We start from the raw sequence: 6,893 nt of genomic DNA on the forward strand, positions 1-6,893 counted from the left end.
TGAACACCCAAACAGTCTCTGCCACAGAGATTAAAGAGATATTACACATAGAAGTTCTTTCCCTTGCATATTCCACATCAAAAGTACAACTCTAATTCTGGTCACCAAATTCTAGTATTATTTCAGTATCTCTGCTGTCACTTTGGATCTAAGGAAAAAGGAACCTGTAGCCTTTTAAAATTTTACTTATTGTTAAGAAGAGAAAATTCTGTAGTAGTCTTGATAGTGCTGATTTAAAGCAAATCCCTCATGTAAAGCCAAAACAAAAGAGCAATGACAAAAAAAAACGTTAAGACTTTTTTATAAAGCAGTTTTAGGTTCACAGCAAAATTGATGGAAGGCATAGATTTCTAATATACCTCCTGCCCCACACATAACATAACCTCCCCCATTGTCAATATTCCCCACCAGAGTGATATATTTGTTATAATTTATGAACCTACATTGATACATCAGAATCACCCAAAGTCCATAATGTACATTTTAGTTCATTCTTGGGTTTGGACAAATGTATGATGACATATATCCATCATTATGGTACCATTCACAGTATTTTCACTGCCCTAAAAATCCTCTGTGGTCTGCCTATTCATTCTTCTCCCCTGCCAACCCCTGATCTTTGTACTGTCTCCACTGTTCTACCTTTTCCAGACTGTCATATAGTTGGGATCATATAGTATGTAGCCTTCTTAGATTGGCTTCTTTCACTTAGTAATATGCATGTAAGGTTTCTCCATGTCTTTCCATGGCTTGATAGCTCATTTCTTTTTAGCACTGAATAATATTTCATTATCTGGATATACCACAGTTTATTTATCCATTCACCTACTGAAGGACATCTTAGTTGCTTTCAACTTTTGGCAATTATTTATTTATTTATATATTTATTTTTGGCTGCATTGGGTCTTCGTTGCTGTGCAGGGCTATCTCTAGTTGCGGTGAATGGGGGCTACTCTTCGTCGTGGTGCGTGGGCTTCTCATTGCGGTGGCTTCTCTTGTTGTGGAGCACGGGCTCTAGGCGCGTGGGCTTCAGTAGTCATGGCACGCGGGCTCAGTAGTTGTGGCTTGTGGGCTCAGTAGTTGTGGCCTGTGGGCTCTAGAGCGCAGGCTCATTAGCTGTGGCGCACGGGTTTAGTTGCTCCATGGCATGTGGGATCTTCCCAGAACAGGGATCGAACCCGTGTCCCCCCTGCATTGGCAGGTGGATTCTTAACCACTGTGCCACCAGGGAAGTCCCCAACTTTTGGCAATTATGAGTAAAGTTGCTGTAAACATCTGTGTGCAGGTTTTTGTGTGGACATGTTTTCAACACCTCTGGGTAAATATCAAGGAGCTTCATAGCTGGATCAAATGATAAGAGTATGTTTAGTTTTGTAAAAAAAAAAAAAAGCGGCCAAACTGTCTTCCAAAGTGCCTGTACCATTTTTCATTCCCATCAGCGATGAACGAGAGTTCCTGTTTCTCCAGTTCTCTCCAGCATTTGGTGTTATCAGTGTTCCAGGTATTGGCCATTCTAATAGGTGTGTAGTGGCCTCTCATTGTTTTAATTTTGTTTTCCTGTTGACATAGATGTGGAGCATCCTTTCATATGCTTATTTATCATCTGTATATCTTCTTTGGGGAGGTGTCTGTTAAGACCTTTGGCCCATTTTTAAAATCAGGTTGTTTTCTTATTGTGGAGTTTTTAGAGTTTTGTATATTTCAAATAACAGTCCAGTTCAGATACGACTTTTGCAAATATTTTCTCCCAGTCTCTGCTAAGGAGGTAGGTTCCTAGAGACAACTGTTACAGGGTTTTTCTGATCGCCAGAGTAGGGGATACTAGGGCACAATTGGAATGTTAGTTCCAGATTCCCCAGTTTCTGGATTGCAGTGGAGAAAGCTGTTCCCTTGGCAGACCAGTTTTGCAAAATTGTTCTGGGAGTCTTCCTGGTAGCCCAGTCTGGAGCCTCCTCCTTCATCTTTCCATTAAGTTTGTAAAGCACTTAATTCCTCAGATTAAGCTTCTTGATGCTTAAAATAGCTAGAGGACTTTCTGTTTATGCAACTGAATCACGACTGGTATGACTGTTAGGTGAAAAATGCAGGCCATTGAACACTCTGTCACTTCCTGATGGCAAAGCTAACCCAGGTTTTTATGTCTTTCCCTGCCCAATTCTGTTGAAAGTAAAGAAAAATGAGGAGGAGAAGGTGGAAGAGTGGAGGAAGAGGAAAAATAGTTGATAGCTGCACCATTAAGTAGGGCCTAGTGCCATCATTGGAACAAAAACTTTTTGAAAATTCTGAAAGATATTAAGCCAATGCGATCAAATTGAGGGAAATTAATGATAGTGATGCCAAATATTCAGTGTAAACAAAATAGGGCTCCCAAACGCTCTCTGGAGTGACTGTAAGTTATGAATATCTGGGCCAGTAGAAGGAAAATTGAAGACCTTCAGTTTGAAAACTGAGAGGGCCCTAGACTTGGATTACTGTTCTTGACATTCTCCTCTAGGCTTAATTTTGCTGGGATTACTTGTTATATAAAGTGAGTGGTCTTACTGGACATGTTTCTAATATGTGAAATAAGGACACAGTGTTTTAAAATAGACCCAGAATTTTCTATATATTCAGGTATGGTGAAGCCAACAGATCAGGAGATAATTGCCATTATTATTCACAGGTCTCAAGAGTAGGGGGCATGCCCCACAATGCAGGGCCACACAGGGAAGCACCAGTTGGTCAAGAGGCAGGAGGAGGGAGAGGCTAACATGGATATGAACCTTTATGTGGTTTCTGTGGGAAAGACGAGCTAGGCAGGGTAAGCAGACTTAGGATTGGCTAGTTTGAAAAAATTTGGCAGGCTCTGGACTGTAGTGCCTGTCTCTAATTGTCTGGTACCAAGCCCAGGGGATGATTTGGGCAGGGGTATAGTGGCTCAGCCCAGTAAAGGAGGTAGTTGAGGGACTGGGCCCTGGATTGGTTGGTTTGCATTTGAGGACTGTGCTCTCTGGTGAGTGTTTGCTATCTTTGGGAGCTAGCTAGGTCAGAGAGGGGCAGTCTGTCTAGGATCAGGAAGACCCCAGATGCCAGAGCTGAATATAGTAAGTCCCCTACATACAAACCTTCAAGTTGAGAACTTTCAAAGATGCCAAAGTGCCCCTGTATGCCAGCTGTTGTACTGCACTACTGTACTTTTCAAGGCACTGTACTGTAAGATCAAAAATGTTTTATTTTTTGTGTTTGTTTTTTATGTATTATTTGTGTGAAAAGTATTATAAACTTATTACTGTACAGTACTATATAACCGATTGTGTTAGTTGGATACCTAGGCTAACTTCGTTGGACTTACAAACAAATTGGATTTAATGAATGTGCTCTCAGAATGGAACTCGTTCATATGTAGAGGACTTACTGTACACAAAACAAGAAAATATAGTTAATACACAGAGAAAGAAGGGGAGTAAGTACTTCCAGGTACTTAGAGATACACAGTAACTTTTAACATACTTGCAGATATGTCAGAACCATTTGGATTTGCTTCATAAACTCAAGTATTCAACAGCTAAATCAAAGTATGTAAATCTTGAGATTTGGTTAACAAAGTTTTAAGGTTCTCTATAGATGAATAACTAGGTAACATTTATGAAAGGCTCATGGTGTGCTAGACACTGCCCTAAGAAATTTACATGTTTACACTTAATCCTGAACAATCCCATGCAAACAGATTTTAGTTTTATTCACATTGGGGGAAACTGTAACTTGGAAAGATTAAATAACTTGCCCAAGTCCACGCTACTAGTACGTGGGAGCTGGCATTTAAACCCAGTTCAGTCTGACCTTAGAGTCCATACGCATAATCACTCTTTCTCTACCACCTCTCTACCTGCAATACATTTATAACGATTAATTGCATATATTCACAAAGGCTTTGAACTGAAAGTCAGCTTAGCATGATAGTTAAGAGCATGTCAATGGGGATAGTAATAGTACTAACTTCATAAAGTTTTTGCAAGGATTAAATTAATTAACGCACTTAAAACAGCACCTAGCAACATAGTAAGCCCTCAATAAATGTTAGTTATTATGTATACTCTCCTTTTATTTATTTAAGCCGTATATGAGAATTTGTTGGCCCAATGTCTAAATAAACTCTCTATAGCTGTGATTGACTTAGTCTTAAACAAAAATAAAGTCAGTAGCTAATTTCTTATACTTTACAATACCCATGATAAAGCAAATACCCATATAAAAAGAAACTGGCATTGTAAAGCTGTTAATAGTTATTCTTTAAAGTGTTTGATATGTACTCGCATTACATTCATTGCTCTAAATTATTATTGTATATGGGGATGGCCTTAAGAATATAACAATATTCTTATGTAATTTAATTTCTTTTTTTTAACTAGAGAAAAGCGGTTACAGGAATGGAAAGCTCTTAAGAAAAAACAAAAATTTGGGGAATTAAGAGAAATTTCTGGAAATCAGTATGTGAATGAAGTCACAAATGCAGAAAAGGATGTGTGGGTTATAATTCACCTATACAGATCAAGGTAATTACCATAGCTTTTTGCAAAAGGCTAATATACTAATTTTTAATATACATATTTCTCGTTTTAATGTTGTGTAAAGCATATAACAAAGATTAATCAAGAAAAATAAAGTAAATCAACCATACTTCAATTAAAAAAAGAAAAATGTGGGTTTCCCTGGTGGCGCAATGGTTAAGAATCCGCCTGCCAGTGCAGGGGACATGGGTTCAAGCCCTGGTCTGGGAAGATCCCACATGCCGCGCCTGCGCTCTAGAGCCTGTGAGCCACAACTACTGAAGCCCACATGCCTAGAGCCCATGCTCTGCAACAAGAGAAGCCACCGCAGTGAGAAGCCCACGCACCGCAACGAAGAGCAGCCCCCACTCGCCACAACTAGAGAAAGCCCGCGCACAGCAACAAGGACCCAACACAGCCAAAAATAAATAAAGAAAAATATATGTGTAGAGTCATTGGCTTCAGGGATTAAATTAGATATTTTAATATATTTTCATGTCTAATTTAAAGAACTTGTCATACTTCTTAGAAAAATAAGTACTCTTTGAAAAGTTAATTTTAAAAACTTATAGAAAATTTCAAACATACAGAAAAGTAAAAAGAATGATAAAATGAGCACCCTAAATACCAGCCAGGTAGATTCAACAATGAACATTTTGCCATATTTGTATCATTTTGTTTATATGTGTATGTGTGTGTATTTATAGAACCATTTCAAAATAAATTATGCGATGCTTTACTCTGAAGTACCTCAGCATGCATCTTCAAAATATAAGGGCATTTTTCTATATAACCATTTTCTCACCTAATACCCAGGCAGTCCTTACTCAAATTTCTCCAACTGACTTCAAAATCTCTTTCATAAATACATATATTTTTGAACAAGCATCCAATCAAGGATCATGCAGTGCATTTGGATATATCAGATCTCTTAAGTCTCTCTTTTTTTTTTTTGGCCGAGCCACATGGCTTGCAGGATCTTAGCTCCATGACCAGATATTGGGGCCACAGCAGAGAAAGCACTGAGTCCTAACCCCTGGACCGCTAGGGAATTCCGCTCTTAGGTCTCTTTTAACTGAATAATTCCCTTGCATTCCCTTATTCCCCCAAAACAGATAATTTTAGAGTGCCTAGTTGTATTAAGTATAACCCATATGTCCCCAGGCCTCACCAGCCTGCTGTAACAGTTACCAGGAAGAGTGGACTTTTCCCTAACTCCCGGCCAGAGGAGCTGCTAGCTCCCATAGTTTCACACATCTCTCATGGAAACAGCCTCTCTAGCTTTTGGTCCCAGCCCCTCTGCCTGGGCTCCAAGCCAAATAGGAACAGAGGTCATGACAGTAGCCCTCATGTCCTCATCTCATTCTCTGTATAAAAAATTTCTTCGCTCTTCAGATCCTCAGAGAAATTCTGAACAGAGCAACTTAGGCAAATTAGAACCCTGCTGTTTACTAACTCACCAGTTTCTCAAACAAATTTTAATAGGACACCATGCCCCATAAAAGAAGACATTACTTTTATTGTAACTAAAAAGATTGGTAATTAATTTTTGAGTAGTTTAAAGCCCTCAAAAGAATCAATTCCCATTTTACCTATACCACTTATATGGTAAAACCAATGTGTAAATGCTGCTGATTTTCATTCTTCACAAATAAGTATGAGAAACACTGACATTTATAATACTGGGATCTGTGTGTGATAAATGTTATATACTGAAGTGATTCACTGAATGTCTTTTCTGAGACCCATTCTGATTAGCAGAATAGATGTTGGTTTTGAATGCTCATACCATAGTATAAAATTTACTTTAATGGTTATTTCTAGATAAATAACTAGTTTTGACCAATAATTTTCAAAAATTCATAAAAGAGGTTGAATGTGTTTTAGTCTCATCTAGTCTGTTTCAAACTGTTATGCTTTGATGGACTCAAAGAGTAAGAATCTGTTTTCATAATATTTTAACTATTTATGACCTTCTCAGAAGGTTCCTGGGGGGCAATCTAAGATAGTTACATAAAATACATGTTTTGGGACTTCCCTGGTGGTCCAGTGGCTAAGACTCCACACTCCCAATGCAGTGGGCCTGGGTTCGATCCCTGGTCAGGGAACTAGATCCCACATGCTGCAGCTAAGAGTTCTCATGCTGCAACTAAAAGATTCCACATGCCGCAACGAAGATCCCGTGTGCCACAACTAAGACCCAGCGCAGCCAAGAAAAAATAAAATTAGTTTTCTTGACATTAAGAAAATGTATTAATGTGTTGCTACAAAATTAAGGAAATTAATCTATAATCAAAGTTATAAAACAGAAAACAATTACTTGTGTTACACATGTTCTTTAGAAAAGTCTAGTTTTTAATAACTTTT

This window comes from Physeter macrocephalus, chromosome 7, assembly GCF_002837175.3.
Source record: "Physeter macrocephalus isolate SW-GA chromosome 7, ASM283717v5, whole genome shotgun sequence".
NCBI lineage: Eukaryota > Metazoa > Chordata > Mammalia > Artiodactyla > Physeteridae > Physeter > Physeter macrocephalus.